The 15,108-nt window shown below is 46.4% G+C and overlaps 1 protein-coding gene and 1 long non-coding RNA gene across 4 annotated transcripts in view; both read right to left on the bottom strand.

Moving 5' to 3' along the window:
• Positions 1-149, bottom strand: part of KIF14 (kinesin family member 14) — a 46,049-nt gene extending 45,900 nt beyond the window's left edge. For 2 of the 3 annotated variants that reach the window (XR_004314717.1, XM_032466831.1), the window contains exon 1: positions 79-124. The gene's annotated coding sequence lies outside the window, so the exon portion shown is untranslated. Of the gene's footprint in view, positions 1-78 lie in introns of all 3 variants that reach the window. The other variant, XM_032466832.1, reaches the window with a different exon arrangement.
• Positions 150-6,359: 6,210 nt separating this feature from the next.
• LOC116659359 lies at positions 6,360-7,915 on the bottom strand. Its single transcript, XR_004314718.1, has 2 exons — positions 7,651-7,915; positions 6,360-7,143 (listed from the first exon to the last, which is right to left on the bottom strand). It is a non-coding gene; the product is annotated as an uncharacterized LOC116659359 (long non-coding RNA).
• Between the last annotated feature and the right edge of the window lie 7,193 nt (positions 7,916-15,108).

Here is a 15,108-nt window from a genome sequence, read left to right on the forward strand (position 1 = left end):
CCCCGCCCCGACTCCCGAGCCGCTCTCCCCGCTCCCACCCCCGCACCGGCGCTCCGCCCCCGGCCCCGCAGGCCCCACCTCGTAGCCCCCAGGCCGCCCCGCGCCGCTCACGCCTCTGCCGCCGGCCCGCGGTTTGAATGCGCGCCCCGCCCTCTGATTGGCTGCCGGGCGCCGCGCACGCACGTCCTCCCGGAAGCGCGCCGCCGGTCTTGCGGATCCGAGCCCCGACCCGCGCTCGCGTCTCCTAGGCAACGGGCCCCGCCCTCCCGGGCTGCGGGCGCGGAGCATCCCCGGCGCCTCTCAGGTGTGCTGGATCCAGGAGAGCGACAGCGACGCGCTTGTCCAGCCTCAGGATGAAACCAGCAGTCGTCCACCTTACCGCCTTACCTCCAGGACTTCTTGGTGCGGAAGTGGCTGTTTGCCCCCAAGTTAACCACATTCACCCTTTTCCAGTATTTCTTGTGCAAAACCCGGAGTTGGGAAGGGTGCTAAATGCCTTACATGGAATTTTTTCATTTAATCTTGAAAGTCTTACGAGGTACATGTTAATATGATCCCCAGTACAGATGAGGGACTGAGGTTTAGACTTAAAGTTCAAAAAATCAGCAACTAGCAAGTGGTGTTAAGTATATTCCAAAGCGCGCATCGTCAAGTATCACTCAGTTTCTAAAAATATTCCAGTAAGATTTTGAAACATGAAAAAATGATAATAATAATACATGCTGAAAAAAATCAGGTCAGTGAGAGGGACTCTACTCAAGCAGATATTATAAAGCAGCTTTACTTTTTAAACAGCAAAAAGGCAGCTAATGGAAATGTATTCAATGGGATGGAAAGGGAAACCAGAACTGACTCTAACTGGATGGAAAAACTGAATGGATGATAAAATACTCGTGCGAAAACTCACTGTTAAAAATCACTCTAAAAATATTAAAGTTAAATTATAGAGAAACCATCAGAAAAAAGAATGTATCAGATCTATGGGAAAATAATCAAGTCTAGAAGCAAAAGAAAATATGGCAAGAAAAGACTGACAAACTCAAAATACATAAATAATTTAAACACATGTATAGTTCAAAATGTCTACAATGTAGCGGAGGGAGGGTATAGCTCAAGTGGTAGAGCACATGCTTAGCATACAGAAGGTCCTGGGTTCAATCCCCAGTACCAATTCTAAAAATAAGTAAACCTAATTACCCCCCAAAAAAACTAAAATGTAGTAAATAACTAGAAAAATACACTAAATGTGACAGAAAATGCAAAGATCTCTTTCAATTACACAAGGAAAATAAAGTTACAAATAGAAGAATAAAATAAATAAAATATAAAAATGGACAAAATACACACAAAAATAATTCAGAAAAATATAGAATGGAAAATCCAGCCATTAAATGCAAGTGAAAAAATAAATTAGGTACAAGCAAAAAAAATGCTTTTTAGTTTTGGTGCTGGTGATGTTGCATCAAAATTTAAAGTACACATTTCTAGTGACAGAAATGGATGAGCTTCTCGAGGGCAGGGACCCCACCCTTTCATAGTGGACCCCGCCTGCTTAGTGTAAGCCCTGATATAGAAAAAACACTTGGCAAATATTTGTTGAGTAAATAGCAAGTCCGCCTAGAAAGCAACATGATACTGTATTGGAAGAGCCATGAAGATACTCATATTCTTTGACCTAGTAACTGCACTACAAAAATTTATTCTTGGAAAATATTTCAGTGGAAACCAAAAAGCATGCAGCCCCTGCCCCCTCACCCCCAACTGGAAAAAACTCCCAATGGCCAACCCTGAGAGAATGTTTTAAATGGTTCAAAATGAGGGAAACCATGGAACCGCAGGAGTTGGGAGGAGGCGAGCTCCCTGGTCAGAGCGCATGCTTGGCATGCATGAGGGCCTGGGTCCAATCCCCAGTGTCTTCGGCAAAGAAAAGAATTTTTTTTAATAAGGAAAAATAATTCTATTACAACAATTAAGGGTCATTAAATTAAATTTACAAATTAATTGTTTAAAAAATTACAAATTAAAGTTACAATTACCAATTAACTAGAACCAGACAGTGCATGGCCTAAAGACCAGACCCTGCCCCAGACTCTGAGCCCTAGATGGAGCCAGGCCTTGTCTGCCTCCCTGTCTCCCTAGGCCCCACACAGAACTCTCAAGAGGACCTTCTTAGAGCACCAGCCACACTTCCCTCTTCTCATTCTTTCTGTTAGAAACTCCCAATTTAATTCCAGCCAAAGGAATAATACTGCACAGAATCACGGGCTGTCTGTGAGCCACCTCCAGGTTACAAAAGAGGGATTTCTGTCGTGTGTGTGTGTGTGTGTGTGTGTGAAGGAAGGATTTATTACTTGCAGCAAGCAAGGAGAACCAGGGGTCTTCCCCAAAGCAGTATCTCTTATTCTTTTATGTATTACACCAAGATGGTGCGTCTTTCTTGAAATCCTGCCCACAGCTGACCCACAGCAGAAGTCACTCCTGGGGACCCCAGCTTCCTCATCTGGGGACTGCGCATGCTAGGGCTGTCATGAGGATTAAGTCAGCGAATGCAAAGTGCTCAGCTTAGAGCCGGGCATGGGGTTACACTCAGTTAATGTAACCCACTCAACTGCATCGCCTAATAACACCTCCAAAATGTGGCAAAGTCCTGTTCACGGCCAGCGCTGAGGGGCTGCGATCATGCATTTGATAGGCTGTCAGTGATGGTAATGATGCAGCTGACTTTATGAAGGCTGAGGATTACGATTTAATCCCCAGAAATAACCACGAGATGAAATGGGGAGTCCTTTTGTACTGGACTCACTGGACTGTATGAAAAATCAGGAGAGAGCAAGAAAAAACTATCTCCAAGGGGGAGCAGTCCTAACCTCCATTTTGCTTCAATTTGATTAGAACTTTCTTAGAACTGAGCTCTTTTGTACTTTTTGATTGAAGAAAAAGGAATCTAGAAAATGCAGATTCAGCCACACGAGGTTGAAGGGTGAGCAGCCAGGGTGAACCTCCTTTCATCGCGAGCTTGGGTGGCCTGTAGTCCAGGACGCCCCCTACCACACGCATACGACGTCCGGGCTCTGCCCTCCAGCTCAGGTGGAGAGAGTCCTTCCTTACTGCTAATGCAGCAGCTCTTTTAAATGCCCAATTGTTCAAACCTGTTTTCATGTTTGACTCATTAAACAATAGCTCCTTTGGGGATCTGAAGTCATCAAACCTGCTTGCCACTCTGATTACTTTTACCTCCCTGACTCTTGGTTTCTTGACCTGTAAATTGAAGAGATGATACATCAGTAATAGCTAGAAAAATCAAATTAGGTAATGCATGTGAAATGCACATGAAACAGTTTCAAATGTGGCACATTACTGTATGTAAATTTAAATTGCAATATGGTTTGACTGTGCGTAGTTAACTCAGATATTTGTGAGTTAGCATAGATCATGTGTATGAAACTTGAACACACATAGCCTGGAACATAAGGCCTCCCTAAATCGGAATAAAATCAGAACCAACTATACTTCTCTCATCTAAGGTAACACTGTTGGTAATCTTTCTTAGTCTGAGATCTCATTCACCATCAGCTGCAAACTTTTCTTCATTTAAGCTCTTGTCTCCCTTGGCCTTGGAGCAACAGGTGTCCCTGCTGCTCCTCAGGGCCAGCCCCACACCTGGATCCTGGATCCATCTTCCACATTCCCCGGAGACCTCCCTGCGGCACCACCCCCTCCTTCCCTCTTCAGCATCTCTCTCATCTGAAAAAAAAATTGGCTCTTATAAAAGCCAACCTGCCAAGCTTGTGTGAATTGAGCTCTGTGCAGCATTTAGATGACCAGACACCGCCCCATTTTAAATTACTCTCCTGGTGTTTTCTGAACTCTCTCCTCAGTTTCAGAGTCTCCTGCACCTCCTCAGCCTCGTTTCACTGCTTGTTCTTCTAATGAAATGGGGAGCTAGGGAACAAAATGGAAATACTGGCTAGGAGGTAGAAATCAGTTAGTGTATTTCCTGGGAAAATTGAGATTAGCGTGTAGATGTATATGTCCAATGGGATATATGCAAATGATGGCTGGAACTCTGGCAGCTATTTTGGACCATGAGGATGAAGGCCACATCCTAAGGATGGAGTAGGAATTGGAAGGGGCCTGGATCCCTGATGCCAGGGAGCTCCATATCAGACCTTGGACTGCCTACTTCCTGACTTCTGTTACATAGACAGAAATAAACCTTATGTTTTAAAAGCCACTTATTTGAGTTTCCTGTTTTTGCAGCCTAATCCTAACTAATACAATTCCCATTACCTACAAAATGAGATTCAAGCATAACTTAAAAGGCCCTGTGATTGGGTTGCTGCTCACTCTTCCACTTGGTCTCTGACCACTGCCTGTCACCCCCAGTCTCTTGTACTTTATTCTCAGCCATCCAAACCCCCTGTCCCTTTCTGAACACGCCTCCTGTGTCTTTGCGTGTTCTTCTCAGCGCCAGAGAGCCAATGTTCTGCCCTCCCTGAATCTGAGCCTCTGCAGAGATTCCCATCCAGGAAAGACAGTTTTCTAGAAATTTCACAACATGAACCAGGCTGACAACAGATAAGCTCCTAACAGGAGCAAAACCTATCCCAAATAATCCAGTTATTCTGAAAATAAAAGGAAGTGGTTTTTTGATCCATCAGAGGGCGACAAACCAAAAGAAAACGTAGAAAGTGTTCGGCAGTCAAGCAAGCCCACTTGAAGCCTTCCATTATGTTCAGATTTTTAAAAATGATTAACTCATTCTAATTATTGGTCTCAGGATACAAATCTATTACAATTTATCCAGTTTCATAATTTTTGAATTATTGAATTGAGCATATTATTTTCCCACTTTGTAGGTATTATATTCGGCTGCATTTTGGGGTCCACAACAAAGAATTGCAACAGGATGATGGACATTAATTTGAAGTCCAAAGCGGAAGTGGAGGAGAGACGTCAGAGCCAGGCTGCGTCGCAGCTCAGTGGTGGGGACAGCGGCGGGGCTCCCAGTGCAGTTCCCTCACCCGGGAACCTCAGCTACCAGATTCAGTAATCCAGTAAACCAGCCATTACTGCTAAGTCCCTTCTTTATGCAGGACACGCACATCCTCTCATTCAATCCCCAGCCCCCCAGCCCCCCATAAGACAGGGTCAGTTATTGTGATTCCTGCTGTTTTGTAGATGAGGGAAACTCAGTTTCCAGGCAGTTGGCTACCTCGCCTGGGATTACCGGTCTGTTAAGTCATAGAGCCAAGCTGAGGGCTCAAAGAATTGGGCGCCATCGCCTGTGTTCTGCATCACTACCCTGAACTGTGGTTTTTACAAAGATTCTGTCTGGTTCTCAAATTTCTGTGGCCCTGTGATTAGCACAAGGATTAAACTAACACAAAGGTAGCTTAATATCTGTGACATTTTGCATTTTCTTTCTAAACTCTAGTGCACGTTAGATCAAGAGTCTTAGAAGCAGGCACTGTAACAGGCCTGTGCTTTCTGATGCGCTGATGACATCTTTACGATCACTCAGTGACATACCCTGCGTACATCTAGCAACACTGCCAGGAATTTAAAAAGAAACAATGACATTAAGCTAGCAATCGTTTTTTAATAGAAAAGGGAAAGGACTCAGGGATTAGGAAATGTCCCAGACACCCTTTTCTCTTTGAATCCTGCTGGTTTCATTCCAGAGAAGATTAGTAAGATTTAGGACTGCTGTGGGCCCCACAGCCTACCGGGTAACCTGTTCCTACATAAAGGAGCTCTGCGGCACACTTAGGAAGAACAACTTTTTAAAAAGGCCAAGTTGACCTTGGATCAGCTGCCTTTTCCCCTCTGTGCTTTGCCAACATGGCCCAAGGTCATTTCTGACATCCTGCTAAAAACATTGCCAACTCTTCCAAGTAGAATTGTAGCAGTTTTTCTAAAGGGGAGGATGAAAGAGTTTTGTGTCTCTTAACTTTCAACAAGTTTAATTTAATTTTAACTTTTTTTTTTTTTGGAGGGGGAGGTAACTCGGTTTATCTATTTATTTAATGGAGGCACTGGGGATTGAATCCAGGTCCTCGTGCACGCTAAGCACGTGCTCTCCCACTGAGCTGTACCCTCCCTCAACAAGTTTAAAAAGAGATATTGGATGGTTTTAGGAAGGCTATTGAATATGCAGAGATCACTCAGCTGTCCATCTGAACCCCAAAATAGTTTATAATCACTGAATAATCAGATACTGGTAAATGGTAACCCCGGGAGTGTCTAGACTTATCTAAACTGATAGACATTTAGTTTTTATAATCACTTTTTAGTTTGTGTGTTCATGTAAATTATTTCTTATTTAAAAACAGTATTAAAAAGACTGTGCCAAGCGATTGCTTCTCTTATTTGTGACTTTAAGAAGGCGGCTGTCAAATTAGAGGCCACCTGGCCTGCAAGCATTATGTATCATCAGCCTTTCCAGCCAGAGAAAGGGAGGGTCACTTCCTTGCAGCTTCATGAGCAATTCCACACGCTTCCACATGCCTCTGCCTGTTTGCAGAAGGATTGGTTTTTTTTTTTCCTTTCTTTCTGGTTTAGACCACAGACTGTTCTCTGACTCACTCAGGAAAGAAAAGAAATCCACCATCAGAAACAGTTCTGCATTTCTTTCTTTCTTTCTTTCTTTTTTTTTTTTTTTTTTTTCAGATCTGATGGTCTGGGGCACAACAAGAGTTCAGTGTTCTGTTTGGATGACTGGTTCCGGGTCCCTCCAGCACACAGAGATGGATAATGACGGTATTTTCTGTCTTCTGTGGTGACAGTGTTTTCCCAGGCCGGGGAGTCGGTTTGGATGGACTTCATGGGTTTCATTTAATTCATATGAAATAGTGCCCAAAGAATGAGTCTGTTCACTGAGTCCTTTATTTCTCCCAGCTGCATTTCTTCAATATTATTAATTGAATCTCTGTCCTACAACCTTTCATTGGCCTCGAAAGTCCACAACAATTGACAACAATTAGGCCTGAGCAGTTTGAGACGATATTCCCGAGAAACGGAGAGCGAAACACACTTCAGGTTGATCAGTCTGTGCCCTGGATGGTTGGATGGTTGAAAGTCTAAAGCAAGGCCGTCCAAGGTAACACTAGCCACACGTGAACCTCAAATCTTACCGTGGCGCTATTAAGAAAAGTAAAAAGAAAAGGGTAGCATTTTAATAACGTATTTTATTTAGCCCAACATATCAGAAATATTTCAATACATAGTGAACATACATTTTAAATTGAGGTATAGTTGATTTGCAATCTTGTATAAATTTCAAGTGTACAACATAGTGATTCACAATTTTTAAAGATCACAATCCTTTTATAATTATTATAAACTATTGGCTACCGCCCCGTGCTGTACAATATAGCCTTGTAGCTTATTTATTTTATACACAGTAATTTGTATAACCTCTTAACCCCCTACCCCTATCTTTCCCCTCCCCACTTCCTTCTGTTGCTGGGAAACCCCGCCTCTGTGCCCCGAAAGACGAATTCAGACCCGGAGACAGAGATTTGGGAGAACCAGAAACGAGCAGCTTTACTGCTTTGCCTGGCAAAGGGGAGTCACAAAATTCCCTGCTCTCTCCCTGCAATTAACTTAGAAGCTTAGTTGCAAAAAATACACAGTAGAGATAAGTACCGCTTCAGCAAGAGGACGAAAGCTTAAAAAGGCTGGTGAGGACCCCTCTCTGAAACTGGTTACGCCGGAGCCAAAGTATGTTCTTCTTGTGCCCAGCTTGGGAAGAGGGTGAAAATGCCTTGTAAAATATTACAGCACGTCCCCGAGCTCCAGGCCACCTCCCCTCTGGCTCCTCCTGCTGTCCGCGCAGCACAAGGTTCCCCGCGGAGCCGCGAGCCCAGGCCTGCAGCCGGATTTTAGACTAGAAGGACCGCCGGCCGGCGCCTCCCCACCTCCGGAAGGACGGGAAGTCCTGTCTGCGACAGCGCTCTGGAGGCTGCCGTTTTTTGCCCCAGGGCGTTTTCCTCATTATTCTCACGGCTCTCCCGGTCAAGGCCCCCATTTAAATGCGTGATGGAGTCTCCTTAACACGTGACCGTGCGGCTTCCTGAGACTGAATTTCATTAGCCTCGTTTCTGCTCATTTCCCTAAACTGGGAGGCTCTTTGGTGACCCGGCCTGTTCCTGGAGGGTGGCACTGACACTCCTGCCCTCAGGCTCGTCCGTAAACTCAGCTCCCTCCCCGGGGACACGGTGAACGCATTCTCCCTTTGTGTTAAGGGCACCAGCAAGGGGTCATCAGAACACGCACGGTCGGCAGGGGGGCTGCCTTGCCCGGGAGGTGGGCGAGCATCCGGGCCTGGGGGCCGGGCCTGGCCTGGGCCCTCCCGGCTGTGCTCCGACTCTCCCCCCACCCGGCGGGCGTCCTGGGGAGGAAGGAGGGGAGGCTGCCTTTCACACCCACAGACAGAGCTCTCTGGAAACGCCAGCTTTCCCAGCCTGCTGTGCCCCTCGGCTCCGGCTGGAGTCTTTCTGCTTCCTTTTCCAGGAGGGGAGTGGCTTTCCTGGAGAAGTGAAATAGGTGGGAAGGAGAAGGGGGCGTGTAGCTCAGCGGCAGAGCGCATGCCCAGCACGCAGGCCGTGCTGGGTTCAAACCCCAGGACCTCCATTCAATCAATCAATAAACCTAATTACCGCCCCCACCCCCGCCAGCTAAACAAGAAAGTGGAAAGAAAAAGAAACAAAATATGCAGTGGCGGGGGCTCCCCTTTCTCTTCACTGCCCCCCACCCCGGACCTCCCTCTCCCCGACCCCTGACTCTGCTCAGCGCACCTAAAACCACCACCTTTGACGGCCTGCCTGCCCCAGAGTCTGACCTCATGCGGCTGCCCGGGGGGGGGGGGGGGGGGGGGCGGTGATGCTCTGGCCCGCTCGGTACCGGGCGCTGAACTTGAACCCGTCCCGCCTGCCCCACCTGTTTGTGTGAAACCTCGGCTGGGGCTGTTCAGTGATTTATGGACATGGAACCCGAGCTCAGAACCAGGCCTTCAGACCTCACGAAGCTCACGCTCAAGATAAAAGCCCCTTCGCGGAAGGAGATTGTGAGAGCGCATGCCTGGGGAGGGCGGGGCTACGGGGGTGGGGGGCAGGTGTGTGGCCAAGAGGAACCCGGTGACACGGGGCAGAAACAAGGCAATGGACGTGACACGCTGAGGATCAACGCGATTTGATAACTGACTGAGACGTGGGAAGAGGGTGGGGGAGGTGACACCTGACAATCACTGATCGGGTGGCCGAGGTGTCAGGAGGCCCCCCAGGTCTGCGATGACTCTGGGGCCGGAGCCACGTGACTGGACAGACGTCTGGATGTCTGCTCTGTCCTCAGCAAGGAGACGGCGCTTTGGGTCCATCACAAGCTTCTCAGGGTGCTGGCCAGCCTTCCAAGGGGGGCAGGTCGTCCGAGGGACCAGCCCGGGGCCGCCGCGAAAGCTCGCGCAGGGGGCATCTGCTGCCTTGCTCACAGCACGTTTTGGAGGCCCTGAAGCTGCACCTGCTCGGCAACCTCATTCCCTTCTCTGCGCCTCAGTTTTCTTATCTGTACTGGGTTGTCAGGAAAGCTGAACATTTCCCTAGTACGTGGCCTTCCATGCACTTAGCTCTTATCCTTCCATGTTTCCTGGTCCACAAAATCCCACCACCTTATCATGTATCCAAATAAAACATTTAGCTCTGAACTGTTCTTAGAAACGATGAACAGCACATATATGTAAATTTTAAAACGGCTGTCTCTCTCAGTGAGTTGCTCTTCCTAGAATAAACTTTGTTTACCAAAATATAAATAAAATTTAAAAAATACCACATTTGTTTCTTCAAGAAAAAAAAAAGTGCAAAAAAGTTTAAGTCACTTTCCCCAAATTCCAGTAAGAATGAACTCATCGGAGTCCTTCAGATGTGAACCAGAGGTAATCGTGAGGAAGCCAGACGGGCAGATGGGTCTGGGGCACTGGTGCCAATGAGGAGGGGCTAGGGGAGGGGCTGGGGGTTTCTGAGCCAGGGCGGGGAGATGGGAGACTAGAAATTTTAAAGCAATGAACTAAAACCCTCCAGTTACTAGCATTTTTTCAAGATTAGAAAAGCTGGTAGTGAAAGCTAACGTAAGCCTCTGATTCATGGTCTCTGCTTTCAAAAGCTCTTGGTCCGAAGCTTATAGATTAAGGAGCCTGACTTTTTCTAAAAGACGTTTGTGTACATTACTCACAGCCATGAAGGACCACAAGGTCTAGAAAATCATAACAGGTCACCGCACAACCTGTAGACTCAAGTCCCGGTCACATTAATATTTGCAATGGTTTTCTGGCAATTTAATGAATGTATAGCTAACACTACTGACTTCAAACCTGTGCAAGACTGATCCTATAAATGTGTTGTATTACGAAAGAAATCTACTAAGATTGCATCCATACTTTGGTTTTGGAAAAAGTGGTTATTATAAACGTATCTCTGATTCTTTGTTTGCATTTCTTAAAAAACATAAATCTGCTGGATTCATTAGTCTCACAAAAGGTATGTAGTCCTTCAGTTGCAGAATAAAACTGGAAAAAGCAATATTTTTGCAAAACAGAATGTAGATTAATAAAAATTTATTCTTTGAGAATATTATGACCCGAAGATTGAAACCACACTCAGAAATTAATCAAAAAAAAGCTTCAGAAGCATCATTTACACCTAAAGGAAATGGAAATCCTACAAATCCCATTGTATAGATTTTTTTTTAGAAGGATGTGTACAGTTCCATGAGACGAAATGTTACGGAAACGACAGGCCAGCCAAGAAACAAGCACCACTCAGAGGGTTGGAGTACTCAGATGTATTACGCCTCAGAGGGGCTTCTGCTCCGAAGCTCTGGGCACCTCCAAGACGTGCGCGTGAGGTTTTATAGGGTCAAGTACAAGCTTGGGGTATTCGGCCAATAGGCATAGAACAGCTTTAGCAGCATCATTATCACAAAAGTGGAGGCAGGGAGGCATCAAACCAACATTCCAAAGCCAGATATCTCTTTGAAAACCGAGCTGGCTAGCAAAAAAACATGAACAGCAAACCAGTACTAATTAACCTAGATTTACAAGTTAGTCCAGCAGAACTCAGATCAGTATTCGGATACTTAGATTTGTGTGTTATCTTGTTAGCCCAGCCCAGCTTTTCTTTCACATTCTTAGATTTGTGAGTTGTCTTGTTAGACCAGCCTGGCTTTTCCTTCACACTACATGACCTCAGTGCACACTGAATACAAGGAGAAGACGGCAGGAAAGTCAAAGCCATTCGCCCTCCTTTACCTGGGAGCCTAAACCAGTTCTCCAGGTCCTGGACTGATGTGCCCAGAACACGTGCAGTCTGGGCATTTCTTTAAAACCCATAGGAATTTCCCTTGAATCATTTACAATGACCTCTTATTAAAAAAGAAATCCAAAGCGCGTCCCCACGCAGTAACAGCTCTCCAACATCACTAAGCTGAAGTCCTTGGTTTCCCCGAGGCCTGAATGAATTGCACTTCCACGTGGGCTGGTCCACATCTACAGATGAGAGCTCAAGTGTACAACCTGTTTAACTAGCACGGTGCTGTCTTTCCTCATAACATGACACTGAAGTAGTACTACTTACAAGCACACGAACTCCACACTCCTCCTCCATCCCCAAATCTAAAGGAATGAAAGGAAACTTAGTACCCAGTTACCCATAAAGAAGTAAATATGGAATATGCCCGTTATTTAAAAAGGACGTATTGTGACGTGGACGTGTCCCAGCTTTCCCCACAGGCTACACGTCTGCCTTCGTGCTGTTCCTCCAAAGACACCTGTGTGTGTGTGTGTGTGTGTGCACGTTTGCGGACACACACGTGTACACACGGATATGTAAAATGTCATTTTCAATTAGTTTTCTGCATCTTTTACACGTTTTAATTCATGAAAGTCATGAGCTAATTGTGTGAAATGTCTGAAAAACCGTAACAACCATTCGCAGACGGCCCCACTTCCCTCCCACTCCCCGAAGCAGCAGCCCTGGCCGGTCGCATGCGGCTCTCAGCCTCCCACACTGCGGCAGCTTGGTCACTTCTAAAATGCTGCCCTGGTTCCAGAATTCGCTTTCCTGTTATTTCCTGACTCCAAGCCCTTAAAATCCTCTGTAATTCCACTGTAAACACCACCAGGAAACAAAATAGAAAAAAAAAAACCACTGAAACATCCCCTCTCTAACTTAACTGTCCTTCCATCAGCGGATCCTGGCTTCCCTTCAATGGCGCTGGGTGATGGGGGCACGCCAGGGACACGGCAGTTCCTGACGGCCCCGTTGATGATGGGTACTGGACGTGTCCCGGAAGGTGGGGTGAGCCGTGTGATCCCCCAGCAGTGGTGTCCAGTGCCATCCTGGGAAGCGGAGCAGATGGTCCAGGCTGGGAGCCAGGGAAGAAAGCTGTAACGGGGCCTCGGATGGAGGAGGATCTGGATGCCAGAGGAACTCAGACTTGGTGCTGCTGTCCCCAGGGGCCGCCGAAGACTTCTGAGCAAGGAGACATCAGGCAAGAAGCGAAACGATACTCACAAATGTCCCCCTGCTCTGCACAGGAGACCCCGAGTGCGGGTCCTGGCATCAGAACAGCCAGCTTCAGAAGCGGCTGGAATAACCAGGTTCCAGGCAGTGGGGTCCTGGGCGTCCGGGGGAGCGTGAGAATGTGGGTGTTTTGAAGCAAGAACAGGACTTGGCAACTAAGCAGACATGGAGAATAAAGGATGAGCGGACCGTGTCCCTGATCATGAGCACGACACAGGCAACAGGGAGTCGGAAAGGGCGAAACCGGCTCTTGATGAGGAAAGTGGTCAGCCTGACTCCAGACAGGCGGGATCTGAGCCAGAGGCTCAGCGGTAACTGAAGACACGCCACTGGGGCACAGGGCGAAGGGTGGGACGCGTGCTTTTATTACAGACTGCACTATTTTATCTGCTCCACCTCCAAGTTTTTTGTTTTTATGAGGGGAGGTAATTAGGTTTATTTATTTATTTAATGGAAGGACTGGGGGTGGAACCCAGGACCTCGTGTCTGCTAAGCACATGCCCTACCTCTGAGCTGCACCCTCCCCCGGAGCACGACATTTTTAAACACATCAAATGTAGGGCAGATAGTAATGAATTTCCCCGGACCAAGCACCTGGCTTCCATAATGAGCAACTCCCGGCCAACCTAGCTTCCTCTAGACTTGCCGCCCTGTGTGATTCCAAAGCACATTCCAGACAGGAGGGTTTTAAAAGCAGGAAGCACAGAACATGTAGATTGTAGTTCAGAGAATTTTAGAGCCAACCTTCTCACCTCACAGAGGAGACAAGCTAAGGATCAGCAGCACTGACTGATTTCCCTGCTTAAAAGGGAAAATTTGCAAGAGGCTTTGCCAACTTTTTATCTTTCTGAGATGAAATGAGAAAAGTAAGGCTATGCAAATTTTTCAGAAAGCCAAAATTCAAATTTTAAAATCACTGTTTGTAAGCATTTTACAAATGACTCTCTGTAAGCACACTGGAACAGTAAACATTTGTCTTAGGTTCATTCGTAATTCTGTCGGACAACACGACACGTGCCCTTCTAAAATCGGTCCTCACTTCCACAGCAGAACAAGAGAGCAGTGTTGACTCAATTATCGTTGGTTGGTTTTCGCACTGTGACCTCAGAGTCTCTGGGGTCCCCCTAAGTGTGTTTGGGAGACAGCAGAGCCCTGTCTGTCCGCAGTCAGTTTGCGTGTGGCTGCCAGGAACGTCACCTTGAATGACATGTCCCCTCTTGTACCAAACCTACCCTGTGCTTGGAGCTGTGTGGACTGTGGGAAGCAGTAAACACAACATGGCAGTAAGGGATGTGTTGACACTAATTCCACAGGAGGGCACAACCTGAATAATGCTCAGCCTGCCACAAGAAAACAGTGTAGTTCTATCAGAAAATATGTCCGTTCATGAAGCCAACTGAGATTTATTAAAGTAAATTAATCAGTGAGAGCCATAGTTTAAGTCGGTGGCAATGTTCTTCATAAGGATGTTATGAGGGGGAGGGCGTAGTGCAGTGGCAGAGTGCATGCCTAGCAGGCGCAGGGTCCCGAGTTCAATCCCCAGCACTCCCACCAAGTAAGTAGGTAAATAAATAAACCTAATTACCGGCCCCCCCCACACACAAAGTTGTTGTGAAACCACACATACACACACAAAAACTTCTCTGTGAAGCTTTTGATTTCTCCAGCAGATCTGAGCGAGAGCCTTGCTGGGGACTGTTCTTGGTTGTAAGTTCCCCCCCTCATCACTTTAAATGTCGTGCCACTCCCTTGTGGCTTGCAGTTCTGCTGGAAAACCAGCTTATGGGAGTTCCCTTGTGTGTTATTTGTTGCTCTTCTCTTGCTGATTTTAATGTTTTGTCCTCATCCTTAATTTTTGTCAGTTTGATGACTATGTGCCTCGGTGTGTTCCTCTTTGGGTTGATCCTGTGTGGTACTCTCTGCGCTTCCTGGACTTGGGTGACTGTTTCCTTTCCCAAGATGGGGACGTTTTCAGTGATTATCTCTCCAAAATTTTTCTCAGGTCCTTTCTCTCTCTCTCCTCTTTCTGGGACCCCTGTAATGCAAATCTTAGTGTTCTTCATGTTGTCCCAGAGTTCTCCTAAATTATCCTCATTTCTTTTCATTTTTTTCTTTTTTCTGTTCAACAGTAGTGATTTCTACTAATCTGTCTTCTAGCTCACTGATCCGTTCTTCTGCCTCATTTAGTCTATTCTTGGTTCCTTCTAGTGTGTTATTCATTTCAGTGATTTTATTCTTCAACTGTTATGGTATTTTGTATTTTCCAGCTCTTTGCTAAAAATTTTGCTCTGTGCATCTGTTCTCCTCTTGAGTTCTCTGAACATCTTGGCCATCATTATTTTAAACTCTTTCTCAGATAAATGGCCTATCTCCTCATCACTTAGTTCTTCGTGTGGGATTTTACCTTGTGTCGTGGCCTGGGAGATAATCCTTTGCTGCCTCATATCGTCTTTTTTTTTTTTTTTTTAAGGTAAGTTAGTTACGTTTCTTGACCTTGGAGAGGTGGCCCTCTGGGGAGACGTCCTATGTGTCC

This window comes from Camelus ferus, chromosome 23, assembly GCF_009834535.1.
Source record: "Camelus ferus isolate YT-003-E chromosome 23, BCGSAC_Cfer_1.0, whole genome shotgun sequence".
Taxonomy (NCBI): Eukaryota; Metazoa; Chordata; class Mammalia; order Artiodactyla; family Camelidae; genus Camelus; species Camelus ferus.